Source organism: Triticum urartu, chromosome 7A (assembly GCF_056163025.1).
Source record: "Triticum urartu cultivar PI428250 chromosome 7A, HENAU_Tu73, whole genome shotgun sequence".
NCBI lineage: Eukaryota > Viridiplantae > Streptophyta > Magnoliopsida > Poales > Poaceae > Triticum > Triticum urartu.
This window is the reverse complement of record NC_141879.1, coordinates 364,221,721-364,233,363: the sequence shown is the minus strand read 5'-3', so window position 1 is coordinate 364,233,363 and position 11,643 is coordinate 364,221,721.

Here is an 11,643-nt window from a genome sequence, read left to right as displayed (position 1 = left end):
AGTTTGTAAAGGATAGGGAATTGTCTTCATAAGTTGCAAGGGCTCCCCCTGAAGATGTGCATATAAGTTAATTTGCTTTTGGAATGCAAATGCACATGGCAGGTTGTACTTGTGGAGATCCACTTCAGCTTATGATGACAATCCACTATGCATGTGAAAGTATATGAAGATATTGACATGCATAATGGAAAATGGACATCTGCAGAATGAGATAAGTGCGGAATTTATCGTCGCACATGCGGAATTTATCTTCGCAAACAGAGTGGCAAACAAGTAGCAGACGACCATTGAGTTTTAGTGTTTACAACTCAAAGAACCAAATGAAGCAAAAACAAGAGTTGTAAACACGAAACAAAATATAAAAAAACATAAGGCACCTGCCCATATTGACCCCATATTGACCCGCTTGAAGACTATAAACATCATATGCTTCTCCCCCTTTTGTCAGTAATGACCAAAAAGGTTTGAAGACATAGAGTTTTCTACGCGTTCCTAGGTGCAACAGGGTCGGTGGAGTTGTTTGGCGGTGCAGAAGAGCTTGGAGGTGCTGAAGCAGGTGGCGGTGATGTAGCATCGTCTTCCTCATCAATGATTCTGGCAGTGACTGTGGCAGCAGATGAAGAAAACTCAGAGTCTTCAAGTGATGGCGTGTTGCACATCACAGCCCTTCTAGGAGGTGTGGTGTCAAACTTGAAGCGCTCTGTGAAGCCATCATCTTCAAGTTCAGCTTCAGTGCATATCATTGAGAGCCCTTTCCATGTACGACGGCACGTTTCATGTGTAACGAAAGCATTCTTGGTAGCTAGGTTTTGAAGACGATTGACATCCACCAAGAGGCTCTTCATCTGACGCTTTAGCCAGTCGTGATGCCTATCTTGCTTTTGGTGAAGGGCCACAAGAAGCTCTCGGTCAGTGAGAACACGAGTGCGCTTCTTGGGTCTTGAAGCAGGTGCACTGTCAGTGGCTTCAGTTGAAGCAGGGTGTGGCGCACGTGTAGTGCCAGCCAACGGATATACCCTGGATATGGCTTCAACACCTTCAACATTCTGTGTGAAGCTCTGGTGTTCTGCATTCTGAAGACTTATCGGTTGCTTGGCAGGCTCAGGATATATTGCTTCAGCAGAAGTATCCACATCTGGCAAGAAGATTCGATGGTTTCGGGCAGAGGGCTGATACGAGATCGCAGAGTGCAGTTTGATCAGCCTCATCACCCAAGGAGCATAGAACTTCAAACCAAATAATTCTGAGCCTGACGCTGCAAGTTGGCGTATGAAGAAATCCTGGGCGTTGAACCATTTGCCATGAAGGATACAGAATATCATAGTCTTCATTGCACCTTTGATCTTGGCATTTGGAGAGTGCCCTTTAATGGGCCAGAGAGTCCGCCGGATGATGTGATATATGGTCCTGGGCAGGAACTCAAAGTCTTCAAAGAAGAACTCTGTTGGATAAGGAGCATCATGGGGAAATGGCTTCATCATTGAGAGCATCTGACTCATATTTGGTTCAGGCCTCTGGAATATGATGTCAATAGCTTTAGCATGTAGTTGACATCCTTCCTCGTAGAATTCGCCAGGAGTGAGAAGGCCGGTGAGCTCAATGATATCAAATGCATTGGCTTCATGATGGACATTGCCGGTCATCCACTCCAGGACCCAAGTCTTAGGATCTTTGTTGTATCCTTTTATATGGAGGGTGGCATAGAACTGAAGCAGAAGCTCTTCATTCCAGTGCTCTTCATCTGTGACAAACGGCAGCAAACCCACTTGCTTAAAGCAATCCAAGGCTTCCTCAAGACATGGCAAACCAGCAATGGCTTCAACCTCAAGGCGCTTGTGCGGGAAGATGCGACCTTGGTTGTATAGTATGCTTGAGTAGTAGCTGCGCTGAGGATAGCTCCAGAACCTATCTGATACAATCCTTTCCCTTGAATAGGGGTTCTTGGAGCTATTGAAAAATGTATTGTCTGCCTTGAAGCTATTTATGTCGAAGGAGCCAGGTGCTGATGCAGGACCTGGGAACCTTGGCAGCCTTGGGACTAGCTTCTGAACATGAGGCCTGTGCTCAATATGATAATCGAATTGAGGACCTGCAGCAGACTCAGGAACAGAAGTGTCTGGCTCGGTAGCTTCGCTGTCCGCTGAAGCATTTGGTGGGGCGGGCTCCACATTGGCTTCAGTGTTTGTGGTGGCAGCCGCAACATTTTCTTCCTCCTCTTGTGTAGTTGGAGGGACAATCTCAAGCACGTTCTCTGCATCTTGATGGAGCGGGGGAGTGGGTTCTGGTGGTGCTTCTTCATTGTCTTCGGCTGATGCAGCCCGAATTTCTGCAGTATGGACTTGAGGCCGTGGACCTTTGCGAAGCCTACGGAACGCAGACGACGCATGCGGGGTCGGAGTGGGCTGGACCTCAAAGTCTTCTTCCTCCTGAGGGCGATCCGCCCATGACTCATCTTGTGCCATTGGCGTCAGAGGACGACCAATACTGATGAGTTCGCTTGTTTCAAGCTGAGGAACGGCTGCATCATCTTGTACATTGTCCTGATGACCAATGTCTTCAGCAGCTATTGGGTCAGCTGCTGGTATGTCTTCAGGTTCAGGAGCCTCTGTGGAAGCAGGCTCATGAACTGTCAATTTGCGTTCTACATTGGGGTGAACCATGGAGATAGGTTCAACTATCAAGGGCTCTGTGGGAGCAGCCCGAGATTTCTTGATCTTGCGTTTCTTTTTGCTGGGGGCAGTAGGAGAGGCTTCAGAGCTTTTCCTTTTCCTGGCTTCAGCCTCTGCATTCCGTGTCTTCTTAAGCTCTGAAGCAGTTGACCTGCTCTTTGGCTTCGAGCCAGTCGTGGCGGTTGGGAAGACAATCGGAATAGCTTCTTGTCTTGGTGCCTCTGGTTCATTCACAGAAGGCTGCTTCTTCTTCTTCGCGGCCATCTTGGGGTCGATGTCGGGACGCCCAAGTGCCTTGCGCTTCTCGGCCTCATTGTAGGCCTGCACACATCGTTCTGCCAGAGACTTCATCCGCTCACGCGAGCCCTGAGCTTCAGCACGCTTCTTCAGGAAATTTTCCTTGAGCTCATGCAACATGGTTTTGAAGCTCTTCACTTCCTGCACGCTGAGCCTGGCCATGTGCGTCTTGAACTGAGCCTTTTCATGATCAATTTTCTGCTTCAGCTCAACTATGCGCTGAGCAATGGCAAGTTCTGAGGCAATTGCGCCTTGGAAGGCGACGCTGAGACCGACAGGCAGCTGTAGATCTTCGAAGCTGATGTCTGGTGAGGCAAACCATTCATCGATGAAGTTGTGGATGATGGCGACATCAAAGAGAGGTAAATTGTTGAAGATTTCAGCTTCTTCTTTGCTTTTGATAAGCCGCTCTAGAGCGTCATCTCCCAGATCTTCATCGCTTGATAGATCAATGGCTTCGCTGCGCAGAATGGCAGCAGCAGTGAGCTCTTTGCCTGTTTGTTGCTGGGGCTCCTTTTCCTTCTGGGGCTTGGAGACGCGGGATACGTCTTCAGACTGCACACTGACTTCAGGAGGTGCAGTTTTCAATGGCTTCGCCCTTGAGATTTTTGAGGCAGGGACCAGCTTTGAAGCTTTTGGTTTCTTCGTCTGCTTTGGCTTCGGCACGGCAGGAGCTTCATCAGACTCAGAGTCAGCTGGAGGGTCATTTACGGCAGTCCCTTGGACTAAGATGTGAGTGATCAGGCCCTCAAGATTGGCAAATGGACCGATGATATTGGGTTCAGCGTCGCGTGTGCCATCTGCCCTTGAAGCGGAAGGACCAGGGTTGAAGTCTAACCCAAATTTCTTCTTATTCAGCTTCGCTGATTGTTGGGCAAACTGAAAGTTGCGTTTGAAGAGATTGTCGTCACGACACCAGAGGAGTGACGATGGTTGCGCATCATCAGGCTGTGGTCCTCGGACCATGCATGGGTAGAAGCCTTGAGCAATGGCTTCACCTCTGGTCTTGGGTATGAGATTCTTGTAAAGGATGTCCCCCCATGGCTTCTTGATGGCACTTTTCTCAGCGTACTCTTCGGTGACGAAGCGGTATTTGAACCACTGTTCTGCCCAATAGCGTCGAATCCATTGGATTCAGGTCTTGCGCTGCCCATAGCTCTCTTCTGGATCTGTTTTGTACATTTCTGCCAAGTCTTCAGGCAGATCCTTGGAAGTTCCCTCACGTCTCTGTCTGCCCCCCTTCCTTGCTGCTGCTTCTGAAGCCATAAACTTTAACTTGAAAGGCTTCAAGACTTTCAAAGGCTTCAAAGGCTTTCCTTTTCTGGACCAACAGGAACTGGCTTCAGGAGAGTTTATGTGATGCTGTAGGAATTCTGCAAATGAATGCAGACTATGAGAACCAAAGGATTCTCCCACGGACATGTACCTGTGACAGCATTAAGGTGCGAGGGAAGGGGAAGCGGTCATATGCATTCTCAGAAGGTTTTGAAGATTAATCAGTTTAGAAGACATTGACCTCATCGTGCGAAGACATTCACTCATAGATAAGAAGTTGGTTCCAGATTTGTACGAACCCATAGATCAGTACAAGTGAGGAATCTAACTACTTTATGAAGCACAAGTGAATATACTAGGCATGTTATGAGATGTAGATAGAGAGATCTAACTTGTGTGAAGAGAAACTTCTTATGGTAGAAAGTGACAGAACCATGAGATCAAAAGGGGCTGTAAAAAGAAGTTTTATTTACCACACTTGGAACTGCCAGACGGAAGTGGGAGATGATGCCGAGCAGTTCAGTCCTCCGTGCCCTAACTTGGCGACGGAAAACACCTACTGCGACGGCGGAGAGACGATGTCCGCGGTCGGCGTGAGGACGGCGTTGGAGAGGTTGAGGCAGCGAAGCGCTTCGTCTCCGGCGTCGTCGAGTGCTAGCGGTGGCGCTAGGGTTCGTGCGAGGGTGGAAGAAGGAGATAATGACCGCGGTAAGTGTGAATTTATAGGCTCAGGGGCGGCACTGTGCTATTACACAGGTTCCCCCGGCGGTTCGCATCTGAGGAACGCGCGGCCAGTTTGCGGAATTTTTGGGTTTGTTCCACGTCCCACGCACGCCTGGATTGTCGGGCGGTCGTTCCTACTTATCCGGATTTTATGTGGATTAATGAGCATTGAAAACGGACTTTATGGGTGTCTCTTTATCTTCTGCTGACAAGGATGTAGTGAAGACATTCGACAGTTTCAATAGAATGCATATGACTTGGAGAGATAGAATTTGAGATAGAAAGCATAGAGAGATTAGGGTCCGATCACATTCACTTAGTTCAAAAGATTCAACCAAGAAGACATAGCTATAAGTGAATGCTGTAGAGGACAGAACACTAGTTCGTATATATCTATATAATCAACGTAGTGAAGATAATCATGAAGACATATTGAGTTCGAAGCCAAACCAAATGTGACGATATTGCAAGGTAACGCCATGAGGGAAACACTTCAAAATAGAACGTTTGGTGGTGGCGTTACCCACCGTATAGGAAGTATTAGACCCAGACACGGCGCACAATTATCGTGGCGCTCCGAAGTCAAATTCCACATTAATGTATTCACACTTAGAATATATGTCTTCATTGATTGAAGATATACTTTACTTTGTGTGTTGCACATCTAAGTCGTCAATATGCATAAGTGTTAGGATGTGTGCCTGATCACAGGACATTTGAGGATTCCAAGATATTTAGCTCACACTGTAACTTTTAAAATCTCTTCTCATCCAAGGGCTTGGTGAAGATATCCGCCAATTGCTCTTCAGTGTTGATGTGTATGATATCAATGTCTTCCTTCACAACATGATCTCTGAGAAAGTGATGACGAATTTCAATGTGCTTTGTCTTCGAGTGCTGAACTGGGTTGTTGGCAATCTTGATGGTGCTTTCGTTGTCGCAGTAAAGTGGCACTTGCTTCAGATGAATGCCATAGTCCTTGAGTGTTTGCTTCATCCACAGAAGCTGAGCGCAGCAAGATCCAACAGCAATGTATTCAGATTCAGCAGTGGAGAGAGATACACAGTTCTGCTTCTTTGAAGACCAACACACAAGTGATCGTCCCAGAAAGTGACATGTGCCTGATGTAGACTTGCGATCAACTTTGTCACCAGCATAATCAGCATCCGAAAATCCAACCAAATCAAACTCTGAGCCCTTTGGATACCATAATCCTAGAGTTGGGGTGTGAGCCAAATATCGAAGAATTCGCTTCACAGCTAAGTGATGCGACTCCTTTGGTGCTGCTTGAAATCGAGCACACATGCAAACGCTAAGCATAATATCTGGCCTAGATGCACAAAAATAAAGCAAAGACCCAATCATGGAGCGGTATACCTTTTGATCGAACTCTTTACCATTGTCGTCAGGACCTAGATGATGTTTGGCTGGCATTGGTGTTGTGAAGCCTTTGCAGTCTTGCATACCAAACTTCTTCAGGCAATCTTTGAGATACTTCTCTTGAGATATGAAGATGCCATTGCGTTGTTGTCGTATTTGAAGACCAAGGAAGAACTTCAGCTCCCCCATCATGGACATCTGATATTGCTCTTGCATCATATATCCAAACTCTTCACTGTACTTCTGATTAGTGCAGCCGAAGATAATGTCATCCACATATATTTGGCACACAAACAGTTCACCATCATATGTCTTCGTGAAGAGAGTGGGATCCAGGGAACCAGGTATGAAGCCTTTGCTCTTCAGGAAGTATTTGAGTGTGTCATACCAGGCCCTAGGGGCTTGTTTGAGGCCATACAGTGCCTTGTTGAGCTTGTATACCATGTCAGGATGTTTTGGATTTTCAAAGCCAGGTGGTTGTGCAACATACACTTCTTCTTCAATCTTGCCATTGAGAAAGGCACTTTTCACATCCATTTGATATAGAAGTATGTTATGATGATTTGCATAGGCCAGCAGTATGCGTATGGCTTCAAGCCTAGCCACAGGAGCAAATGTTTCATCGAAGTCAATGCCCTCCACTTGAGTATATCCTTGAGCAACGAGACGAGCTTTGTTTCTGACAACTTGACCATGCTCATCTTGCTTGTTGCGGTATATCCATTTGGTGCCTATTATGTTGTGCTTGCGTGGGTCAGGACGCTTAACCAGTTCCCATACATTATTCAGTTCAAACTGTTGAAGCTCTTCTTGCATAGCTTGAATCCATTCAGGTTCCATGAAGGCTTCTTCAACTTTCTTGGGTTCTGATATTGATACGAATGCGAAGTGCCCACAGAAATTCGCCAGTTGAGTTGCCCTTGAATGAGTGAGTGGACCAGGTGCATTGATGCTGTCAATTATTCTATCAATTTGCACTTCATTGGCAACACGAGGGTGTACAGGGCGAAGACTTTGCTCTTGCTGATCTATGTTGTAGTTGGGAGGAATGTCTTCAGGCTGAGCATTGTCTTCATGTTGATCAGGTGCTGAGATGATAAGTTCTTCTTCAGGATGAGCTTCAGAAGGTATAATCTCTCCAGTTCCCATAAGCTTGATTGATTCATTAGCTGGAACTTCATCTAGCACATTTGGCAGTTTCTCTCTTTGTGAACCATTTGTCTCATCGAACCGCACATCCACTATTTCAACCACTTTGTAATGAAAGAGATTGAAGACTCTGTAGGAGTGCGAATCCTTTCCATATCCAAGCATAAAGCCCTCATGTGCTTTTGGTGCAAACTTTGAGGTGTGGTGTGGGTCCTTGATCCATCACCTTGCTCCAAATACTCTGAAGTAACTGACATTTGGCTTCTTGCCAGTTAGGAGTTCATAAGATGTCTTGTTCAGAAGCTTGTGAAGATAAACACGATTGATTGTATGACATGCAGTGTCAATGGCTTCAGTCCAGAATTTTCTTGGAGTCTTGTATTCATCTAGCATTGTTCTGGCCATCTCAATGAGTGTTCTGTTCTTGCGTTCGACGACGCCATTCTGCTGTGGCGTGTACGGAGCTGAGAATTCATGTGTGATGCCCAAGGTATCAAGATATGTATCAAGGCCAGTGTTCTTGAATTCAGTGCCATTGTCACTTCTGATGTGCTTTATCTTGGTGCCAAAATTGTTCATAGCTCGATTGGCGAAGCGTCTGAAGACATCCTGCACTTCAGTCTTGTAAAGGATTATGTGCACCCACGTATATCTAGAATAATCATCAACAATGACAAAGCCATAGAGACAAGCAGAAGTAGTAAAAGTTGAGTAGTGAGTGGGACCGAAAAGATCCATGTGGAGCAGTTCGAAGGGTTGAGTAGTAGTCATGATTGTCTTCGAAGGATGCTTTGCCCTTGTCATCTTCCCTGCTTCACAGGCACCGCATAAGTGATCTTTCTTGAACTTTACGCCCTCGATGCCTATGACATGCTTCTTCTTCGCAAGGGTGTGGAGGTTCCTCATGCCAGCATGCCCAAGCCTCTGATGCCAAAGCCAGCATTCTGAAGCTTTTGCAAGAAGACATACTGCAAGTTGTGGCCCTGCTGAGAAATCTACCACGTACAAATCACCTTTCCGATACCCTTCAAACACTAGAGACTTGTCAGATTCCATTAGTACCAGGCAACGATATTTTCCAAACATTACGATCATATTCAAATCGCAAAGCATTGAGATAGATATTAAGTTGAAGCCAAGGGATTCAACAAGCATGACTTTATCCATGTGTTGATCCTTTGAGATTGCAACTCTACCTAGACCCAATACCTTACTTTTACCAGTGTCAGCAAATGTGATGTGGCTCTTGTCGGATGGACGTAAGGTTGAGTCCATAAGAAGGCTTCTTTTGCTAGTCATGTGATTTGTACACCCACTGTCAATAATCCATTCTGAAGACTATGAAGTCGCTGGTGTCGTACCCTACAGTGCAGTTAGGGGGATAGGCTTCACGAAGAGAATTGTGAAGCAAAAACATTTGATGAACAAGTGGGTTATGAAAGCTTAGATCCAGATTAGGACTAATAGGGAAAGTAGCATGCGATTCAGGAACGAAGTACATAATGATGCCATTTGGGCATTTTCTATTGCGCCCCACAAGATTTTTAAGGTCCCCAGCAATAGCATCAGAAGATTTTGTTTTTGTGCTGGAGACCTTTCCCTGCAAAAGAGAGTTAAGCTTTCTTAACCACCCACATCTTCAAGGGTGGCTTAGAAGCTATAAGTCTAAGTGCAGCATCTGAGAATTTTGGCTTTGAAGCCTTAGCAAACAGTCTAGCAGGTGGACAATAATACTCATAGGAATAAGCAGAATAATTTTTGGTCATATGAACATGACGGTTCGAAGAACCGCTCTCATATTCGTATGCCTGAGTATGGTTTCCCTGCAAAACATTTGCGTTAGTGTGACTCAGGTGAGTCCTCTGTTTGTATGAAGCCTTTGGACCGTATGAAGCCTTTGGTCTGAGGTTTGTCTTCTTCAAGTGAGGTGTCATGAAGACATTCACAGGAAGATTTTCCAGACACTTTTTCAGAACCCAGATCTTCTTCATAGGCGGTCCATTCCTGCAGTTAGTACCAATGTACCTGGCAAACACTTCACCATTCTGATTCTTAAATAGTTTATAGTTTGCATCAAAGGATTCATCAATGATAATGGGGTTAGCACAAGTGAAGCCAGATAGATTGGATGGATCTGCTGAAAGTTCCTTTGCAGCAACCCATGTGGTTTTGGGGTACTGCTCAGGTTTCCAGTAAGAGCCATCTGCGTTTATTTTCCTCACGAACCCAACACCCTCTTTCCTGGGGTTTCGGTTCAGAATCTGCTTCTTGAGGACATCACATAATGTCTGATGTCCTTTAAGACTTTTGTACATCCCTGTTTCAAGCAATGTCTTCAACCTAGCATTCTCATCAGCAATAGCAGTGATATCCTCAGCAGAGGGGTTAGTTACCACATCAGCAGTTGAAGATATTGCAACAGCAGTAGCAGTGGAACATTCAGCAACAGAAGTAGCATTATCACGCTCAATGCATTTAAGACATGGTGGTTCAAATCCTTCCTGAGCGGGACTGATCTGTTCGGCGCGAAGTGACTTGTTTTCCTTTTGAAGATCTTCATGAGCCGCTCTCAATTTCATCAAGTTCTTGCTTCCTTTGAAGATAATCATAGGAAAGCTTTTCATGAGTCGTTGAGAGAGTATCAAGATGATCTTCAAGTTCCTGATACTTAACGTGAAGATTTTTTATGTCTTCAATTAAGGATTCAGATCGAGTCATTTCAGCACCCAACAGATCATTGCTTCTGTCTAACAGTTTTTGAATATGTTCCATAGCTTTCTGTTGTTCAGTTGCAATTTTAGCAAGTGTTTTGTAGCTGGGTTTTGAATCACAGTCAGAGTCATCGTCACTAGATGTTTGATAGCGAGTAGTGCATGAGTTTACCTTGGCACCGCGTGCCATGAAGCAGTAGGTAGGAGTGGAGTCGTTCTTGTCATCGGCGTCGGTGATGCAGTCATTGTCTTCAGTGTTGAAGATGGACTTGGCGACATATGCTGTAGCTAGACTCGCAATGCCAGAATCAGACTCCTCCTCAGACTCCACCTCCGCCTCCTCAGAAGCGGACTCCTCCTCTGAATCCATTTCCTTGCCAACAAATGCACGTGCCTTGCCAGATGAGCTCTTCTTGTGTGATGAAGACTTTGAGGAAGACTTGGAAGAAGACTCTGAGTATTCCTTCTTCTTTTTGTCGATAGAATCATATTCCTTGCTCTTCTTCTTCCTTCTGTTCTCATTGTCCCATTATGGACACTCAGAGATGAAGTGTCCGGTTTTCTTGCACTTGTGACATGTTTTCTTCTTGTAGTCATGAGCAGAAGTTTCATCATTCCTTGAGATTGATCGTGAAGATTTTCTGATGCCTTTCTTCTTGGTGAATTTTTGGAACTTCTTCACTAGCATTGCAAGTTCTCTTCAAATGTCTTTAGGATCATCAGAACAGCTGTCAGATTCTTCTTCAGATGAGGAAACAGCTTTTGCCTTCAAGGCACGAGTTCGCCCATAGTTTGGACCGTAGATATCTCTTTTCTCAGAAAGCTGAAACTCATGTGTGTTGAGCCTCTCAAGTATGTCAGACGGATCGAGTGTCTTGAAATCAGTATGTTCTTGAATCATCAGGGCTAGGATGTCAAACGAACTATCAAGTGATCTCAGCAGCGTCTTGACGATTTCATGTTTGGTAATCTCAGTGGCGCTGAGGGCTTGAAGCTCATTTGTGATGTCAGTGAGCCGATCAAATGTGTGCTGGACATTCTCATTGTCATTTCGCTTGAAGCGGTTGAAGAGGTTGCGAAGAACACTGATTCTTTGATCTCTCTGGGTTGAGACGCCTTCATTGACCTTGGAGAGCCAGTCCCAGACCAGCTTGGATGTCTTCAAGGCACTCACACGGCCATACTGTCCTTTTGTCAGATGGCCACAGATGATATTTTTGGCAGTAGAGTCCAGTTGAGTGAACTTCTTGACATCAGCAGCAGTGACACCTTCTCCAGCCTTGGGAACATCGTTTTCGACGACATACCATAGGTCGACGTCAATGGCTTCAAGATGCATGCGCATCTTATTCTTCCAGTAGGGATATTCAGTTCCATCGAAGACGGGGCACGCAGCGGAGACTTTGATTATCCCTGCAGTCGACATAGCTAAAACTCCA